At 39.7% G+C, this 20384-nt stretch overlaps 1 long non-coding RNA gene across 1 annotated transcript; it reads right to left on the bottom strand.

Annotated features, from left to right (window-relative positions):
* Positions 1 to 6694: 6694 nt before the first annotated feature.
* On the bottom strand, positions 6695 to 20225 carry LOC309629827. The gene is made up of 3 exons (XR_014245248.1): positions 17818 to 20225; positions 13699 to 17489; positions 6695 to 9305 (listed from the first exon to the last, which is right to left on the bottom strand). It is a non-coding gene; the product is annotated as an uncharacterized lncRNA (long non-coding RNA).
* Between the last annotated feature and the right edge of the window lie 159 nt (positions 20226 to 20384).

Here is a 20384-nt window from a genome sequence, read left to right as displayed (position 1 = left end):
TAACAGTAATGTACCAATGTTAATGTCTTAGTTTTCATAAAGTTACCATAGTTATGCAAGATGTTAACACTATGGGAAACTAGGTAAGGAATATGTGAGAACTCTGTACCATTTCTGTCACTTTTCTGGAAATACAAAATTAATCCAAAATGAAAGACTTATTTAAAAAAGAATGTCTTATAACAAATGACAGGGCCTCCTGGCTGACAACCCCCCAGGCACCGGCACTGTCATACGGTAGGGAAATGCCAGGAACACTGCAGCTGTTCAGGTGGCGAGAAGTAGATGATAATGGGAAAGTCAAATGCTGACACTTCAATTCTGGACTTTAGGTGACAGCAATGGCACCCAAGTTCCTAAGAGATGCAGTTAAATGTGATATGTAAAAAACACTAAACTACAACTCAGCAAAGAATTTATACAAATGCCATCATCTATTTTTGGAAATAAATTAAAATGACAAAGGAAAGACACTTGCAGTCGTGTCTTCTAAACTCGGCTCATCTTTCCTCTTGGAACATTTTCCATTCCTTCTATCCTCCCACATTTATTGAGTGACTGCATTAGATCCTGGGGACTCTTCAAGGAACAAGACAGACGTGAGCCCTGCCCTCAAGGACACCAAAACGTGGCCTTCACTAGTCAAAGAGTAAGTGTTTGCCCCTAACTTGGTGCATGCTCTCATCCTGAACGACCTCAGTGCTGCTTTTATTATTTGTAGGCCTTTAACACGCTCTGCTAGGTCCCAAGCAGAGTTGCCATTACCACCTTGCTGCTGTTCCACAAGATTTCAAAGACTTTCTTGTTCCTGCTTTGTGATATCTTATCAATGGCCACCACCTCTGAAATTGTTGTCTTAAGGATTTCTTTAAATAGCCATCAACATGTCATTATCTTTCCTTTGCAAAGAATAGTACCCACTGGGAGATGGCCATGGGGATGGGAGGAGCAGTCATTTAGCTTGGGGCCGTATAAAGTGTTGAGTTTCACACTAGGACCCCTTAGACTTGGCTCACACCAAACTGGCCCTGATATTGGCTCATGGAAGTTTAAAGAGAGAATCCTTTCTGGGGCACCACTGTCAGCTCCAGCTCTCAGGAGCTTAAATACTGTACTGTTACCCCTTTACTCCTTATGGCTCCCATCTCCCATCTGGCTCTTCCTTACCTGCCTACGTATTTAATCTGTTTCAGTGGAGTAGCAAGGGCAGGATACCTACTCTCAGAGACTTTGTTTTATTTGGTTGGTCGGTGAGGAATTGCAGAGCAAAGCACACTATTTCCCTAGTTCCCGTCGCCATCCCTGGTTGGGGTAATGGGGTGGTGTTTGTGGTGATAGGCATGCAGAATATAATAATAACATATTTTGAGGTGTTCTTTGCCCACAGTCATTCCCAATCTGTTTTAGGAGGTGTATCTAACTTATGACCTCTAGCATCTGAACACGGTTCAAATTTCCTGTCTGTAGATGGGGCGAGGCTGGTGTGCTTCTGCCTCTGACAGATGGGCTGGATGGCAGGCTGGGAGTGAAGAGCTGGAAGCTTGGTAATGACTATGGTTCAGCCCCAGGTACAGGGCTGGCTTCGTGGGCGTGTGACCTGTGAAGCCCCACAGAGTTTGTGAGGTTTAAGGCTCTGCTGTCACTCTCTTGAAATTATTAGTAATTTTCGAACGAGGCATCCACATTTTAATCTTGCACTGGGCCCCCGTCTTAGTCTGCTGGGGCTGCAATAACAAAATATGATAGACTGGGTAGCTTAGAAACCACAGAAACGTATTTCTCACAGTGCTGGAGGTTGGAAGTCAGAGATCAGGAAGCCAGCATGGTCAGGTGAGGGCCCTCTTTGGGGGCTGCAGACTTCTCGTTGTATCCTCATGTGGTGGAAGGGGTGAGGGGTCTCCCAGGGTCTCTCTCATTCATGAGATTAGCTCTGCTCTCATGACCTAACCACCTACCAAAGTTTCCACCTCCCGACACTATCACTTTGGGCATTAGGAGTTCAACAGTATGAACTTTGCGGGGACACTTTCAATCACAACAGTCCTACCAATTATGTAGCCGGTCCTGCCCAACTGCAGTAAGCACAGGGGTATCGGACAGATTGGGGTTCGAATTTGGGCTTAGCTACCTGTTAGCCATGAGATCATGAGTAAAAACTTACTTAAATCTCTGGGCCTCAGTGTTTTCATCAGTTAAATGGGGATACTTCCTTATTATGAGAAATATTCATATGAGAAAGCACAGTTTAAAGAACTAGTGTGGTGCCAGGCACACAGTAGAGATCTTGCAATCCACGCCTCTATCCATCTATCCATCCATTTATCCAGATATCCAACAAACGTTTAGTGTTTCCCCATTTGTGTAAGTCATTATGCTAGGTAGGCCCTGTTTGGGATGCAGAGTTGAGAAAAACGTGTTCTCAAATAGCTTACAGTATAATAGGAGAGACAAGACCCCACCATCCACAATGTTCCTTCCAACATAATTTAAATACAGTATCCCTTTGGGAACTGGTTATTATTTGCAGGGAGGTAGGGAGGAGGTAAGAGAAAAGTAAGGTGTAAAACTTAAGGATGAGATGGTAAGTTTGTAACTTGAGAGAACCCGTGTCTTAGAGAAGAGTTAACAGAGAGCATTGACAAGTGTAATCTCATTCTAGCAAGTATCCCGGGAGGGAGAGGGTGGTGAGGTGGATGAAGGGAGATAGAGGAAGAAGTCTAGGGAGGGAGGTGGCTGAGTTACAGATCCAGGAGCAAGAAAAGAGCAAAACTGGACCCAATAATTGGATCAAATACAAAATGTAACACTCCCATTGTCAAACCAAGCAGCGGGTTTTAAATAATAACAGATTTCTGGTTTTAACCACAGCAGCTTTTAGCGGGTTAAACATGAAAGCAGACTAGCCAGGCACATACATGGGGAAATTTACCATCTTGGTTTAATAAATGAGTTTATGTGCGGTGTTGAAACAGTGTAACTTCTTTAATCCAGTATCTGATGAAGGAGCAAGGATAGAAGATTAATTTACCACACGCTAATTAAAGCGGGGTAAGCACTGTATATATGGTGAAAGTCTCTGAAATGAATATTTGATAAACAATATCTGGTAAATTAAAAACCTGAAATGTTAAATTAAATGCAAATTAAAAATCTGGAATGTTAAATTAATTAAATACAGAAAACTGCATCAAATAACATTACAGGTCTCAGTTAAATCAGGGAGAAAAAAAGCCAAGTTAATCGGCATCACATCTTGCCAGTGTGTGTTTCTGACTCACCTGTCGGGTATAAATGAGGGCTGACAGGAGCTTCAGCTTTATCCGTGAATTTACATGTGGCATGCACAAATATTTCTAGGTACTTTTTACTTGTGAAGCTAAGTGAGGAGTAAAATGGACTTTTACTTTATCATGGAAAAAATGCTAGGAGATTTATTCCAGTCATTGGATCTTCTTGTAGCTTGAGATAAGGACAGACAAATTGCTACATAAACGGACCTCTCTAAGGCACTGATTCACACTGTGTGGAGGCTGAGTTTATGTTTGATGTGCAGCAGAAGAGTGAGCTTGGAGAATCAGGCTCAGAATGTTCCTGGAGACCTGCCTCTTGCTGTGGCTTTGCTCTGGAAGAAGGACCAAAAAGTCCTGGTTGTCCTATGGATGAGCGCCATGGCCCTGTAAAGACATCTAATGGGTGAGGCCAGCCATATTTTCTTGTTTCTTGAGAATAGGAGATGCCACCAAACTGTCACCTACAGTCATCTGACTCTTCATTTGAACACAGGATCAATTTCAGTGGGTCCTTTGGATTCGAAATTCTGCTCCTACCACTGACTATTGCATGATTCTGGGCAGGGCACTCATCTTCCCTTTTCCGTTTTCATAATTTTGATTCTAACTTCTGCACATGAACGAGCATTCTAAAGCTGTCATAGACTGCCAAAGTAGTTTTTCTCAGTCTAAGTCTCCAGATGTCTGTGTTATGAACACTTGAGATATATAATTTATTTTTTTAAAAAGGAATAAAGGTCTGTTTAGTGAATTGGGAATTTCACAGAATAGATTATTTTCACCTTCTGTTGGGCCACATGATACCTTGTTCATATCTCTGTTTTGGCACTTTTTTGGGGCACTTATTTTGTATTGCAAATTTTTTTTAACTTTATTAAATTGTAAAAATTCATTTAAAATAACACCAGTTAATATATGAAGGGATTCTCTTTAAAATATCCAAACAGGGACTTCCCTGGTGATCCAGCAGTTAAGACTCCACGCTCCCAATGCAGGGGGCCCAGGTTCGATCCCTGGTCAGGGAACCAGATTCCGCCTGCCACAACTAAATAAATAAATATTTAAATAAAATAAAATAAAATATCCAAACAATACGGATAAAGACTCCTGAACCACAAACTGCAGGCTACATGTATCCCCATTATTGGGTTGGTGTGTATCCTTTTAGACCTTTTTTCTTTACGTGTACTTACAAATATATAAACCTAGAGAAACATAATTTTTAAGTAAAAAGAAGTGTTTATGTAAATAGTTTTGTACTGTATTCATCGTTTGGCAACTTGCCTCTTTTTTTTAAACTGCATAATGTCTTGGAAAATTTTGTATCATTGAATTATAGATCATTGAATTATAGATGTATTTCATCCTGTCTTTACTGCCGCACAGCAGGCCGTGGCTGTATCATAACTTATTTAACTATTTCTGTATTGTGACATGTAGGTTGTTTCCAATTCTTTGCTAACATAGATAAAGCTACACTCCTTGGCCATGTCTTTTGTCCAGTGTTTCTCTAGAAATGTAATTGAGAAGTGGAGTCTATGGTGGGCACATTAAAAAATGTAATAGATGCTGCTGAATTGCCTTTGAAAGTGGATGGGCCACCTTATATTCTCACTAGTAACATATAAGAATATTTGCTTTCCCACAACCTCAAGACTGAATGTTATCAGATATGCTACTTTTTGCCAATCTGGTGAAAAAAAAAAAAAAAGTAACATCCTAATTTGCATATTCCTGAATATGGATAGGACCAAGCAGCTTTTATATTTTTATTGGTCATTTGTAGCTGATATAATCTTAGTTGGTGCATATGGGTGCTATTCCAGGTGAAAGGCTCAAGGGAGGCTTTTTGGAAAAAGAGGTTATTTGAACGGAATCTTTAGGGAGAGAAGAGCTAGCCATGGAAGAAAAAGTAAATGGTTGGAGACAAGAAAAGAGGGGACCCAAGTAGCTCCTGCTGAGCCTTCCCATAGTAGCAGAGGACAGGGTGAGGAAGAAGTAGGGAAAAGTTGGACTGTCCTTACCTTGGAGTCTTGCCTGTTCCCCTTCCCTTTCTCAGTACCCTGTGAGCAACAAAGGATGTGATTGCAGCCAGGAGTCAATGGATCCAGAGATGGGGGTGACGATGTCAGGGGGCAGAAATCAACTGTTGAAGGCTCATTCACTTACATATCTAGTAATTGATGCTGGCAGTAGCCTGGGAACCCAGCTGGGTCTACCGGCCAGGACATCTTCATGGAGCTTCTATGTCTAGCTGCTTAGGCATCCTTACAGCATGGTAGTTATGTCCTGGGGTGAATATTCCAGAAGAACCAGTGGGAAACTATATCACGTTTTAAGATTATTGTCAGAAGTCGCATAGCATCACTTCTGCAATAGGCAAAAGCCCAGACAGATATAAGGGAATGGGACATAAACCCCACATCTTGATGGGAGGAACTTCAATACATTGTAACAAGAGCATGTGAGATGGGGGATAGTGTTGCAGCCATCTTTGGAAAATAAGGTCTGCCAGAACATATCTCGCACCAAAGAGACACTGAAATCTCTATGAGAAACTCGTTGCCAAAATGAGTGATAACCTTCCACAGGAAGCTTGATGTGTAAAATATTCCATCGTAGAAGATAATGTGAAAATTGGTTTGAGATTGAGGAGGCTTGAGTCATGGTCCCAATTTTACCATTGTGTTACCCTTGGAAATTGGGAACATTATGTAACATCTTCAGGCTTCAATTTTTCTCACCTGTAAATAAGAAGGTGGAACAAGATGAGTTCTAGCTCTGAACATAGATAAAGCAAATCACATTTAGCCCATATATTCCAGATTGCTAGCTTTCTGCATTAGCCTGAGACAGTTTGTGATCTCTAGTCTAAACAACACATAGATCAGATGATGTCTGATGGCAAGTGATTGGGGCGGGTCCAGTGTCACAATGATACATTTGTAACTGGGGTAGATTTGGAATTTCCTTTCAGAAAGCTTACAATTTGGAGGCTCAGATTTACTGAATTTTTTGAAAAATCCATTAAAAGTCCATCAAATGATGCCATTGAGGTAATCTGGATTAAAAAAACATACCAGAGTCTAAATAGATAGTTTAAATTAGCTTAAGTGGTTATAAATCATTAAGAACTGATCATATCAGATCAGTTCTTAAACTAACCCAGCTAGGCTGTGGACTAGATTCTAATGATCATTCCTATATGACAAAATTAGAATATTTATGAGACAAGAGGGGCAGCTGAGTTAGCATTAATTACATTTACAGAGCCTCCCTCCCTTCCTTCCTTCTTTTCTTCCTTCCTTCTTTCCTTCCTTCCTTCCTCCCTCCCTCCCTCTCTCCCTTTCTCTTTCTTCCTTCCCTTCTCTCTTTCTTTTTCTTTCTTCCTTCCTTCCTCTTTCTTTCTTTTCTTTCTTTCTTTCTTTCTTTCTTTCTTTTTCTTTCTTTCTTTTCTTCCCTCCTTCCTTCCTTCCTTCCTTTCCTTGTTTTCTTCCTTCTTTCCTTCCTCCCTCCCTCCCTCTTTCTCTCTCTCTCTCTCTCTCTTTCTTTCTTTCCTCAATTTATCCCAGGCAGTAAGCTGCACAGCCTGTGTTTTTAAATTAAGACATCGCATGAGAGTAATGTTGAAATTGAGAAGAACCAGTTAATAATTAAAGTTGGTTCACTTCTTCAATGAAAAATGAAGAACGTAGACAGGACTCTGCCTAAATAAAAATATTTTATATGTGTACATGTATCTGTGGGTGTACACATCGGCATGTTTTTTTATGTACGTGTGTGTGTGATAACATTCTAGGGTACATAAGATAGAAAAGCAGAACATGATGCAAAGAAGCAAAACCTCAAACAGATGATGATACTCATCAAAAGCTCAGATTAAATGTGATTTAAAGAACAACTGCAAGGGCACAATCTGTTTGGTAAGCAATCTTGTGTAAGGAAATAAAACATAGAGAAAGATTTGTGGGATTTAAGACATAACCCCCTCCCAGAATGTGCAAGTACATGCACATTCACATTAAAGAATTACTGGAATTAATATTAATCTTTTGGTTTCCTTTTCTCTTTAGTACTAACCCAATTCTATCTTGAGATTTTTATTCATGAAGAAAAAAATATCTCCATGTTTATGGACCATACTCCCCCCACCGAAGCACAATATGAGATTGGTCCAAAAATAAAGTTGCAGATTTGCATTCTGTAGTAATTAAAAAAGAAACTTCCTATATACTAGTAGCATTTCCCTGTAGGTATAGTCAATTTCCCACAGCAATAGAAGATATAATTATACTGATGTAAATCACAGCCAGATGCCTGGGAGGGATTGGCCTTTCACCTTCTTTAATTCATTGAAAGATCTTATCTTTTTGACAGGTACTGTCAGGGAGAGCAAGGGGCTGGGAGGCAGGATATTTTTCTGGTAACTAATTTGCTTGGAGAAAAAAAAAAAAGTATTTATTGCAAACACTCAAAAGCAGTGAGATAATCCAGGTTTAGCAGAAAATTCTCTACATCGTTTTTTTGGCCGCCCAGTAATTGTCCTCGTGTGTCTTGCCCTCCCTCTCTCTCTGTCCCTAGGTCCTCTCATTCTCTTTCTCCCCCATAAACCACTAACCATTCCTTTGGACCTCATGTTTCCAAAATATCTGTGAAGAAATATGTATATATTTACACACACACGTATTTTTTCACCTTTCCTTAGAATGAATCCTTGTTGCCAGCTTTTGTGCTTTACATTGTTTGTACAGAAACATCAACACTGGAAAAAGCCAGCATTCTGGCAAGGACGTTCTACCCCAGCCAGGGCTGACTTATTTTCACAGTTGCTTCCTGGTTTGCTGCTTTTGTTCAAGAGACATTTCCTTTTGGACGAAACCACCTAGAGTATAAGGTTGGATGTCTAGGATTGCGTGAGAGTCAAAGCAGCTCCAGTGACTGATGGGAGTTGGTGCTGAGAATCCAAGAAGCAGAAGGAGATGTAACACCCAACTGGAAATGAAAAGATGACTAAAGTTTGGTAGTTTCTCTTACCCTCCCCTACATTCCTTTTATTTTTGTGGCAAAACTTGAAACAAAGCTATAGTAAAAGTACTTTTCATTTGGTGGGTGGTAGAGATTCTGACTCAGGCTTTGCAAACATGACATTGCTTGAACCCCAAGATGAATGCTCCTACAGGATTCTGGAAAAACAAAGCTGCCTGCTCCATCGCGTAGCATTGGTCCCCTCGGGAATTCCGGTAGAGCTGGGGAGGCGGCCGCACAGGTGCAGGCCTTCTGAGGCACTTGAATGGAATCGCCAGAGTTCAAAGGGGTTTTGAACTTTAGATCTAAGCTTTCTTGGTGGCATTTAGCCTATTTGGATATCAGGTTTAGGTTTGGACCTACTAAAGTAGAAATTTCCAACTCTCTCATTAATATTTTAAAATTATTTTTAGAAACTAGATTATGTTAGTAAAAAATTGGAAGCATCTAGTACCCAATATAGGGGATTATTAAATACATTATAATATGTCCATACAATGGAATAGTTCATAGCTATTAAAAATGACGCAGTAAAAACAAAAATGATGCAGTAGACGATAATGGAAAAGTTTCATATGCTGTTATGTGAAAAAAAGATTATAAAACTGTGGTACAATATTATCCCATCTTTGGGAAAAATGGAAAGATAAAGTAGAGAAAAAGGTAGATACATATAGAAGAATTGGAAGATCAATTCCAAAACGTTAAAATGCTAGCATTAGTTACCTATGGGTTGTGGGATAGCAGGAAATTTAATTTTCTTCTTTTTGTTTATCTAAATTTAAAAAAATATATATTTATTTATTTAGGCTGCGCTGGGTCTTAGTTGCGGCACTCGGGATCTTCGTTGAAGCATGAGGACTTCTTAGTTGCAGCATGCAGGCTCTTCGTTGTGGCATCTAGTTCCCCGACCAGGGATCGAACCCGGGCCCCCTGCATTGGGAGCACGGAGTCTTACCCACTGGACCACCAGGGAAGTCCCCTGTTTATCTGAATTTTAAGATACAGAGAATATGTGTTACTTTGGTAGTAATAATAATGACAATAATATAATTTAAGAAAAGAAACTGATTATTTGGTGCTCTTAGAGCTTCTCATTTTTGTGTTTGGCACTTGGCACCAATTGAACAAAAATAACAAACCTTGTGGCATAATTGTGGAAAGATCAAATGACAGGAAGTACCCAGAAATTCCCTTAGAAAGCCATGGCCTTTGGGCCTGAATATGTTGAGCATCCATGCTCCTTCCCTGTCCCAAGTCCACGTGATGGTAAATGAATACATTGGCTGGGTACTGGCATATACATGGGGGTTTGGAGTTTCATAAGCCAGTGTGAAACTGACTTTATCACAGAAAGAAAATATTTTAGCCAAATATTTGTTGCTGATGTATGTTCTGAGGATGCAAAAATTCTAGCCCAAATGTTCGGGGTTAAATAGGTCACTTATTCCCAGTCAACACGCTAGTCTCTTTTAGTGTTCAGAGGCATTGTGTAGAGACTTTGGCAACTCTTTGCTTTACAGATGGCAGCAGGTGAATGGACAGTTGGGCTGCAGATCTCATGGCTGAGTGGCAATGTTTTAGGTAAGCCATGGAACCATGAATGCAGGACTTCCTAGTGCCCATTGGCCAAGTGAGCTCTCATCTGACATCTTTGGTCAGCAAGGTCTTTGGCCTCACTAGACTAAGAGGCAGGCTATTATTTACTAATGGATCTCTGTGGGCCAGGCATCCCACATGCCTTGTCTCATCTCTGCACAAACTCTGCAAGGTGGGCGTGATTACCCTTCCTCTTACAGATGAGGAAACTGAGGTTCAGAGAACATAAGTCATTAGGCCTGACACTTGCAGTGCATAAGAACCCAGATCTGTCTGACTGAAAACCTGATGCCCATTCAATCTCCAAGACCATGATTTCATCGTATACACAGTTCCCCAGCCGTACTTGATTATTTTCAAGTGACCTATTCAAATTCAGATACTAGTTTATATTATAATATTATGCCGACCCTTTCATGTTCTTCCTTCTTTCCTCCTTCCTTTCATCCATGCCATTTTCTTTATTTCTCTCTATTTTAATCTTTTAAACACAGAGAAACAACATTTAAATTTAAGGAAAAGCAACAGGTGGTTTCATTCAATGTGCTCTACTCTGTAGCCTACCAAAGGTATCTTTCGCTCTACATATTTAAAAAGTTATGCAGCTATACCTTTTCTCTTTAAACCCAGGTTATCGTATTAAACTTTCACTCTACTAATGGGAGAAGTGGAAGAGGGAAACTAACATATATTGATACCATTTATTTAAAAAAACCCTCTTATTAAGGAAGATTTTAAAACAAATACAAATAGAATAGTATAATGAATGCCCATGTATCCATCACCACACAGCTTCAACTCATGAACACTCTTATTTCACCTAAATCCTCCATTCCCCCTCCCATATTATTTTGAAGCAAATCCCAGGCATCATATTATTTCATCCATAAATAATTAAGCATGTATCTCAAAAAATTAAAGCCTCAATAAAAACTCACAATACCATTATCATATCTTTAAAAATTAACAATAATTCTTTAATATCATCAAATACCTAGTCAGTATAATTTGCAATTTTCTCACAAATTTCCTATCGTTTTTATAGCTTATTGAAATCAGTGTCCAAATGCAGTTCACACATGATTTGTTGATATGTTTTTTGTCTCTTTAATCTATATGTCTCCCTCTCTTTCTCTCTCTCTTCATGTGATATGATTTATTTGTTGAAGAAATGAGACCGTTTGGCCTGTAGAATTTTTCACAGTCTGAATTTTGTGGATTGTATCCTTGCCATGTACCTAACATATTCCTCTACCTTCTGTCTGTATTTCTTATGAATTGGTATTTGGATCTAGAGGCTTGGTCAGATTCAGGGACTTTGGGGACAGGTCACTGGAGTAAGGGTCAAGAGGCAGACTTGGTTCAAGCCCTGGCTCAGCCACTTGCCAAGAGGGACTCCAGACAAAACTGGCTCTCTCTGAGCCTTAGGTACTCCATTTGTCAAGTGACGTTGGCTACACCCTCGCCACCTCTCCAGGGTTGCTGTGAAAATCGAATAAGTTAATGCCAGTGTTTTTATATCTTTACAGCTCTATTCAAATGAAAAATATTTCAGTTGATATTTATTTCTTTTACTTGTGAAAAATAGCATAGTTAAGAAAAAATTTAAAAATTATGTATCATACCTTCTTAACACCTTATTTTTTGTTTTTGCATATTTTTCTGGTCATTCTTCACATACCAAAATTTTACAGACTTGAAATCATGTTTGGATACCATTTTATATTTTTTATTTGTAGTTTAATAATTTTTAAATTAATATGGTTCTGGGTCACTGCATTATCTTTATAATTACTGTTTGTTACAACCATGGTTGAACATTTAAGTGATTTCACTTTTACATATGAAACTGCCACAAACAACTTTGTGTACGAATTATTTCCTTAGAATAAACCCCCGGGGTGTGATGACTGGTGAAAATATATGGGCATTTTTATGGCTCTTAATAGATTTTGCCATATTGCTTTCCAAAGGCTAGTAACAACGAACCTGACACCAGCAATGTATGTGTATCATTTAAAGTGATTATTTTAAATCAATTATTCACCAGCCATGTGTGAAGGCATGTCCCAGCATCCTTGTCTGCAGGGACCTTCCGTATCTGAATCGTTCATTCATAAGAAATAAGTAAATAAAACAAGAAGACTGTGTATGATGAATAAACAAGAGTTCTATTAGTTAAGATTCTAGAAAAGCCAGTGTGTTTTTGTTGCATGTAATGCTTGTTTGCCTGTTCGATTTTATAGATATGTTGGTATTTTTGCAAATTTTCTGGAACATACAGAGAACCAATATATACTACATTATCTGAATCTTTTATAAAAGCATATATAGAAATAGGACACTTTTCTCATCCTATTTTTCAGGAAATTTTTTTTTTTTTACACCAATCAAAATCTTTTTTTTATTTTGTTTTGTTTTGGGGCTGTCCGTTAGGTAGGTTATGTTTCAAAAGCAAGACTGAACTCTGAGTAGATATTAATATGTATGTATACTTTCAAATTATGGAATTATAATAGCATCCATCTACTGTTCGTATAGACTGTTTACCTTTCAAAGCTCTTTTATGTGTTTTTCTCATTTGATCCTCACAACATTGCCTGGGGTAGGTCAGGATGGCCTTATCATTTCAGTGTGACTGATGAGGAGACTGAGGTACAAGGAAACTTGCCTGAGATTGTTCCCCTTCTCAGGGCTGCCACGGCCTCCTGGCTCTTTTTACCCAATTGTACAGTCTTTAAAAATGCTCTTTCATATCAGTACTGTGCTTTTCAACTAGCATTTAAAAAATATATGGTTATATAGAATTAGCTTGTCTTTTTTTTTTTGGCTGCATTGGGTCTTCATTGCTTAGCGCAGGCTTTCTCTAGTTGTGTCAAGCGGGGGCTACTCTTTGTTGCGGTGCACCAGCTTCTCATAGCGGTGGCTTCTCCTGTTGTGGAGCACGGGCTCTATGCATGCAGGCTTCAGTAGTTGTGGCATGTGGGCTCAGTAGTTGTGGCTCGTGGGCTCTAGAGTGCAGGCTCAGTAGTTGTGGCGCACTGGCTTAGTTGCTCCGCAGAACATGGGATCTTCTTGGACCAGGGATGGAACCCGTATCCCCTGCACTGGCAGGTGGATTCTTAACCACTGCACCACCAGGGAAGTCCCTAGCTTGTCTTTTAACAATGCTCTCTTGCAAAATGGCGTTGGCTTTTTCTTTACAACAGTAGTGGGATGAAGGGAGTTCTTTAGTTAATGTCATAGCCATAGCTGTCATGTGCTGAGTGGCTAGTAAGTGTTAGGCACTTTTTACTGTTTTAATCCCCATCACAACTCTGTGAAGAGGGTAGTGTTATCACTCACTATGTTACAGGGGAGAAAACAGCAATTCACAGAAGTAAAGAACTTTTCCAATTTCATGGAGCTAGGAGGTGACAGAGCTAGAACTTGAACCCAAACTCATTCAATTTGAATCAAAGGATCTTTCATCTGTTCCACACGTTTTTCCTGAAGGATCACTTTTCAAATAGTTAATAAAGCATACTTTAATTTTTTCATATTATAAAAGAAATATATCTTTACCAAACAGCATTTGGAAACATAGAAAATTCTTTTTACACAATGCCAGGCTATGCTTCTTCATGCAGAGTACCAAATCTAAGATATTGTAAAGACATATTTAATTAGCTGTCATCGCAGAGATGAAAGCATGGAGTTTAAGCCTCCAGTCAGCAATTTTTTGTCCCCTAAAAGTCTAACTTTCTGTAAAGCTTAAAGGTTTAACTAATTAAATCCCACCTACCTGGCTTATGTACTCTCCAGTTTCCGGTCTTGTACTTTTAAAATTTGTTCACTTGGGAAGGAAGCAAACACAACAAAAAGAAATCAAGCCCTGACTTGGTACAGTAGCTAACAGAGCGTCTTAAATCAACACAGCCGGCGTAACTTGTACTGATTCAAGTAACTATTTTTGTCTCTAGCATTTCACATTGTCTCTACTACCAAAACTTCCTGATACTCAGAGGTGAAACAATGGGAGGGCCAGATGTTTATTGGTGTAAGGCTCACCTTCAGCTTATGAAAAGAAGATGCAGTTTACAGTGCTGTCTCTTAGACCTCCAGTGTCACATCCTTTCTTTTGACTACATTAAAGTCGTAGCAGAAAGCATTCCTCGAGACACAACAGAGCAACTTAGCAGCCGCCCCAGAGTTGGAGTTGGTATTAGGTTACCATTCTGCATTTTTTTTCCATCTCTTGACCTGTTTACAGGAAAGTTGGGACAAGGTCAGGGAAAGTGTGGAATTGTTATCAGCTCTACTGAGGCCACACCTGAATGAAAAGTTTGGTGCTGAAACAAGATCGAACTTGAGTGCTATTTGGAACTTAAAACAGTAAACGTCACTGTAGAAAGGAGACTGCCTCATAGAGTTGGTTTAAAGGGGACCAAAGCCCAACCTGAGCAATTAATTTCAGTTTGGCTGACATCACCTGCAGGCCCAGTACGTGCAGTTTTTGTGCTGCACACTCCAGGGTGTGCCTGCACAGCCCAGACTTGGCCACAACTGAGCATCCCTGAAGTTAGCAGCTCGTGTCCTGGCCACACACACTCCGGTAGAATAGTACTTGTTATCACCCTGATTCCCATCTGAAAGAGATCGCTCCTGTTCTAGGAAACAAACTCCATACCGCGAAAGCTTGAGAGAGCGTAATTAACCTATATCCTGTTCTGTCCCCTGACCCTGGCGATATACAGATCTTCTTTAACATTTTGCTCATGTTCTAGCTGCTGGCATGCTGACTCGTTTAATGAAATTCATATCTGGTCTAAGGAGCTGTCATTAGATGAAAATTATTACTGAGCCTGCAAGTAACTCTCAGATGATTTCGAGAACCTCCAGAATTAATTATGTTTAGAGACACTGCCAGCTACATTTAGGGGTCAATCTGTTTCTTCTCATTTCAATTAAATTGGATTTAGCAAACATTCATTGCATTCCTACTGTGTGCCAAGCACTGTGGTTACAGAAATGAATGGGATGTGGTTTGTGCCCTAAGGAGTTCTTGACCTAGCAAGTTTTGGAGTCTCTCATTCTCCCTGGCTTCTCTTACAGCCATATTCTATTTCCTCCACCCCCAACCCCTCACTGCTTTTTGGGGGAGGGGGGTGGTGGTGTTTCTCTTCTTTACACCACATGTGGGTGGGTTTTCTTCCTTCTGCTGAGGATAAACTCTCCCAGGCCCTGTTCCCAGCTCTGCTGTAGTCTTCCTAGTTTGAGGGCTATAACCACTTTGGAAGGATGAGCCTGAGCATCTGGATTGGAAAATGAGGTCAGCTGTCATTATCAGAGAAGTGGAGCCAATAGCTTGGTGAACCACGGGTTTGTCAGGGGAAATAATCCTTATGCTGTGTTTTTCTGAGTTATGGGAAAAAAAGTGGCTGCAATTTGAATTCCCCTCAAGCATTTGTAGGAAAGGAAGAAAATATGCAGAAGACTCCAGTCTTTTCATTCCTGTCTCCCATTTAGAAGATTCCCCAAGTCATCTCAAACCATTCTCTGGCCTGGCTAAAAATGGCTGTTTAGAAGTTTTAATTGAAAATTTGTCTTGTGTTTTTCAGTTTAGACCTATAGATGAGAGTCTACATTTTAAGGCACAATTCAAAATGAACAATTTGCTTTGAAAACAGGCATATTTTTCAGCTTCATATGACTAATGGCACATGAAGGGAGTCTAGTAATCACATAATTAGTTCCCCATTACTAAGAAATCATTTTCGGAGTCCATGAGATGTGGTTTGCAATAACTTCTGTGGTTCTGCACCAACAACCTAAACTTTGGATGCCCACATTTGAAGACAAAGGCCCAATTTTCAATGATAGAGCTATGGGGAATTGTTCTAACTAGGAGACAAAGTTTGGTTTAACTCATTTTCTTTGTATTTTGTTTAGAATCCAACACTTGGATCAGATTCATGAAAAAACTTCCTAGAGGATTTGTAAACTTTTCAGAGATCTTAGACCCTTCTGGAGTTCATATACTTGTCTAGATTCCATGCTGAGTTTGAGAATTTGATGGATCATATATCATTTGTAAAGTCTTCTCTGCTTATAAACCATGATTCCAAAAATCACGGGCTACATTTTTTTTTTTAAATAAACGGAAGGGAAGTAACTGTGAGCAGTATTTCTGCATTTGAAAATAATTCCTGGGATGTTTGAGATTTTACTAAGAGAAACTCAAGTGATTCTATATAACAAGTAAACTGAAAAAGATTTTTCCTACCTAGTGTTAACCTTTAGACGATTAGCAACAAGTTGATAACTGTTGAAGCTGAGTGATGGGTATTTGAGTTTCTAATCTCTAATTTATGCTTGAAATTTTCTACAATAAAAAGTTACATATAAAATTTCAAAGAAAAAAAAAGGCTAATAAAAAATTAAAAGTAAATTAGAAAGAAAGAGAGAGAGAGAGAGGAGGAGAGAGAGAGGGTTATTAACCCTTTGCAATGATGTGGTAAAAATACCATATCTCTGGAGTCATTAAGTCAGTGAAAAATAATAGTAGTTAATAATAATGGTCCCTTATAGAATACTTAGTATGTACTCAGACCTTAAGAACATTATCACATCTAATCTCCACAACCACCCTTTGACATACATATTTATAAATCATATAAAATATTTATATTAAAAAAATGTAAGTACCAAGGCTTAAAGAATTTATTCGACTTGCTCTGGGTCATACATTAATAAATGTCAGATTATCTGCCACCAGAGCCCAGGCCCCAAAGCACAGGGCTATTTGATAATTGCCTCCTAAAGGGTGAAGAAGCTTGGGTGGGAAATAACATCATTTAGAGTTGTGAAGGTACATTTCTGTAAAGCTATCCACCAAAGTGCAGTGGAAACACTTTGGGGCTAGACTGACCTCACCTTGAGTCCCGCCTCTGTAGTTTATGGCTGTGTGACCTCAGGCAGGACTGAGCATCTCTGGGCCCTAGTTTCCTAACGTGTAAAACAGAGCACATAGTAGGCACTCAGTACAGCAGAGCTGTATCATTTTCTTTTGCCTGCTCTCTTCATATCTGGCTTCCAGCTTTTCTGGCTCTGTTCTAGTGAATGTCCAACTGATCCAGCTTTTCTTAGAAGAGGCCATATTAGATGGACTTCAGAATAGTTTTTAGCAATAAGAAGAGGCTGAAAGCTGACCTCGTTTTGCAGTAATAGAATATGGAGTCTAGGTCTACATGAAATTTACTTCATGAGCCTGACCTCTGAACTTTGTTTTTAAACCACACGCACAGGGGTATTTTTATAATTGCCTGTGACACAATGGTGAATCATCTTATGACTGAGTCATCTCTCCAGGACTGGGAGAAAGATGAGTAAGGGCTCATCAGGGCTGATTCCAGCATTCCTCAGAAGTCTGGAAGTTCTTTGGATTGATTTGATTATTTTCCTATTCTCCCTATGAGACAGAGATAATCTTGGGGACAGAATGCATAGTCTGGGTTTCCTACTCAGAGGCTAAGTGTGCTTAGGCTTACTGTTCCAATGGGTAAAAAAATTAAACATTGCTTAAGTTGGGCTTCCCTGGTGGCGCAGTGGTTGAGAATCTGCCTGCCAATGCTGGGGACACGGGTTCGAGCCCTGGTCTGGGAAGATCCCACATGCCACGGAGCAACTGGGCCCGTGAGCCACAACTACTGAGCCTGCGCATCTGGAGCCTGTGCTCCACAACAAGAGAGGCCGCGATAGTAAGAGGCCCGCGCACCGCGATGAAGAGTGGCCCCCGCTCGCCGCACCTAAAAGAAAGCCCTCGCACATAAACGAAGACCCAACACAGCCATAAATAAATAAATAAATAAATAAATAAATAAATAAATTTATATTAAAAAAAATTTGCTTAAGTCAATGAAACACTAGATTAGCTACACAAGTTGTTGGAAAGAAATAACTAATTTAATCAAAACAATAACTCAGTAACCCCTATAGACCAGACCAGGGATAGTAAAAATTAACTTAATATTCTGAAGTGTGTCATAATGTGCTGAATGGATAAGAGCACACACGAAAAGAGCGTACAAAGGACAGAGGATGAAAGTTTCTAAGTGCACCCTGCATGGATCTACAGCATCATGAATCACTTGACTTTTCTTCCTCTACCACTATCCCTCCTCCTCCCCATTTAGGACTGTGTTACTTGACTATGAGCTCTTAAATATCTAACTATACAAGGGTTCTCCTCAAACTCAGCCTTAGGGGCATAGAAGAACTCATTATTATGACACAAAAATTTTCATGCACTTTGTTGGGCAGGCTTTCTTCCCATATAAAGAAAGCAAGACCATTTCCAAGTGCTAAAGTTCACTTCAGCTCCAAAAGTTGGTTTATCATACTGTGGATATAGCTGATGGTAATAGGTCAAGTACTTTAATTAAGTTTGGGATGTCCCAGATAAAGAAGCCGGTGAAAGAATTTTTTCATTTAAAACTTTTTTTTTTCCTTTCGGAAGTCTTTCCTATGCTGTCATTATATTATAAAACAGCTTCTTATGTACACCTTCACTGTTAGACATTGACAAGGTAGGAAAGGAGACAAAATAGTATCAAGTACAAGCAAATGGTGCCTCAAATTTTATTCAGCATTTTAAAATTTTCCATCTTTCTGAGAAGGGAAACGTTAGCTACTTTGCAGAAATCGCTCTAGTTTGTAAATTAACTACCTAATATATTTTGTGTTTGCAGCGTGATTTAGTAGTTTTTTTCCTTGATCAAATTCCCTTTAACATCACTGGGAGTTATATCTGAATAATTACTTTAGAACTGGGCCCAACATAGATTTCTGAATTGGCAAATTCTAGATACTGGGTGAATAGTTTCGGTGTCTGTGTGTCAGGTCGGGGGAGGGAGAGGTGAAACCTCACAGCTTCAGGGACTAACACATTTTATTTCTGTCCTCCGTTCGGTGGGACTTCCACAGAATACAAGGAAACTACCTTGTGGAGGCTACATGTTGTTCTATGGAAAAGTGACATTGACATGTGCAAAATCCTGAGAACTATCCTGAAAATCTATTTTCAGAATAAACAGCCCTTTAGTCAGCTGTCCTTCCGATACAGGTGGTCTCCCAGGCAGCTTTATCTGTGTGAACAAATGAACAAGTGGAGGAATCTGACTGTTCCATTAGCGAATAAGCTGCTTTTGCGGAAAAATGCAAACTGGATTAAGGTTGGATTTTCTAAGAAAGAGGATAGGATCTAAGACCTGGAGATTGGTATTTGGTTTTGACGTTCACAATCCCCTTTTAGCGATTGGTCCAATAGATGACAGGAGATCTGGAAAGGAAGTCTAGCCAATTCTAGCCCCCTTGAGAGGAGGCTCTGAACCTGGTACCAGGGAAGCCTGGATGGGCTTGAGGGTTAAGGGTTGGGCAGGGCTGGACCAGGGCAAAATTGTGAAGAAAAGAAAGCTTGATTTTTCGATGCACTATCACCCCCAGCGCAGGCATCCAGTAACGTGGGGTTACCACAACTGTCATTTCCTACCTGAGCCTAGATTGCTTGGTTGGGATCCAGATGTCAAAAGAAACAAGAAAATAGGGCTTCCCTGGTGGCGCAGTGGTTGAGAGTCTGCCTGCCAATGCAGGGGACACGGGTTCGAGCCCTGGTCTGGGAAGATCCCACATGCCGCGGAGCAACTAGGCCCGTGAGCCACAATTACTGAGCCTGCGCGTCTGAAGCCTCTGCTCTGCAACAAGAGAGGCCGCGATAATGAGAGGCCTGCGCACCGCGATGAAGAGTGGCCCCCGCTCGCCACAACTAGAGAAAGCCCTCGCACAGAGACGAAGACCCAACACAGCCATAAATAAATAAATAAAAATTTTAAAAAAAAGAAACAAGAAAATAATAAAACCCAACAATTTTTCGTTTACTTGTGATTATAAAGATAATAGATACTAATTGCAGAATACTTGGAATATTCATTAAGGAATAAAGACAATGAATTACTCTCCATCCATCACTCAGAGATAAATGACTTATTAGATTTTCTGATTATTGTATTTCAATTATATGTCATACGCATTTTCGGTAGGAGTGGGGGCATTACAGTTGACCATTAAGATTATTTTCTACCCTTCTCCCCATCAAGATTTATTCGTTCTATATCACATTCCTTTAAGATCTTGTTGAACGCCAGAGGTACAGTCAGTTCTGTTATAATGTGATCTATATGCACTCCTGAGAGTATCCATGCTCTGCGTAATTGCACAATAAAAACCATAGAACTTATGGGAAAATGGGATTAAAGGGACAGCATTCAAAATCTTTGTCAGTGATACATAAAAAGATAAGAACTTAATAAAAATTTTACCATGTCAAATGGTTATGAAATTCATAAATACTACAATACATATGGCACTTTATTTTGAAAAACAGTTGGTGTTTACTTGAAGAAGTGGACATTGGAAGGGTTGCCTCTTGTGAGT

The sequence above is a fragment of the Balaenoptera borealis genome (genome assembly GCF_965194805.1).
Source record: "Balaenoptera borealis genome assembly, chromosome: 5".
In the NCBI taxonomy this organism is placed as follows: Eukaryota; Metazoa; Chordata; class Mammalia; order Artiodactyla; family Balaenopteridae; genus Balaenoptera; species Balaenoptera borealis.
This window is presented reverse-complemented; position numbering and strand designations above follow the sequence as displayed.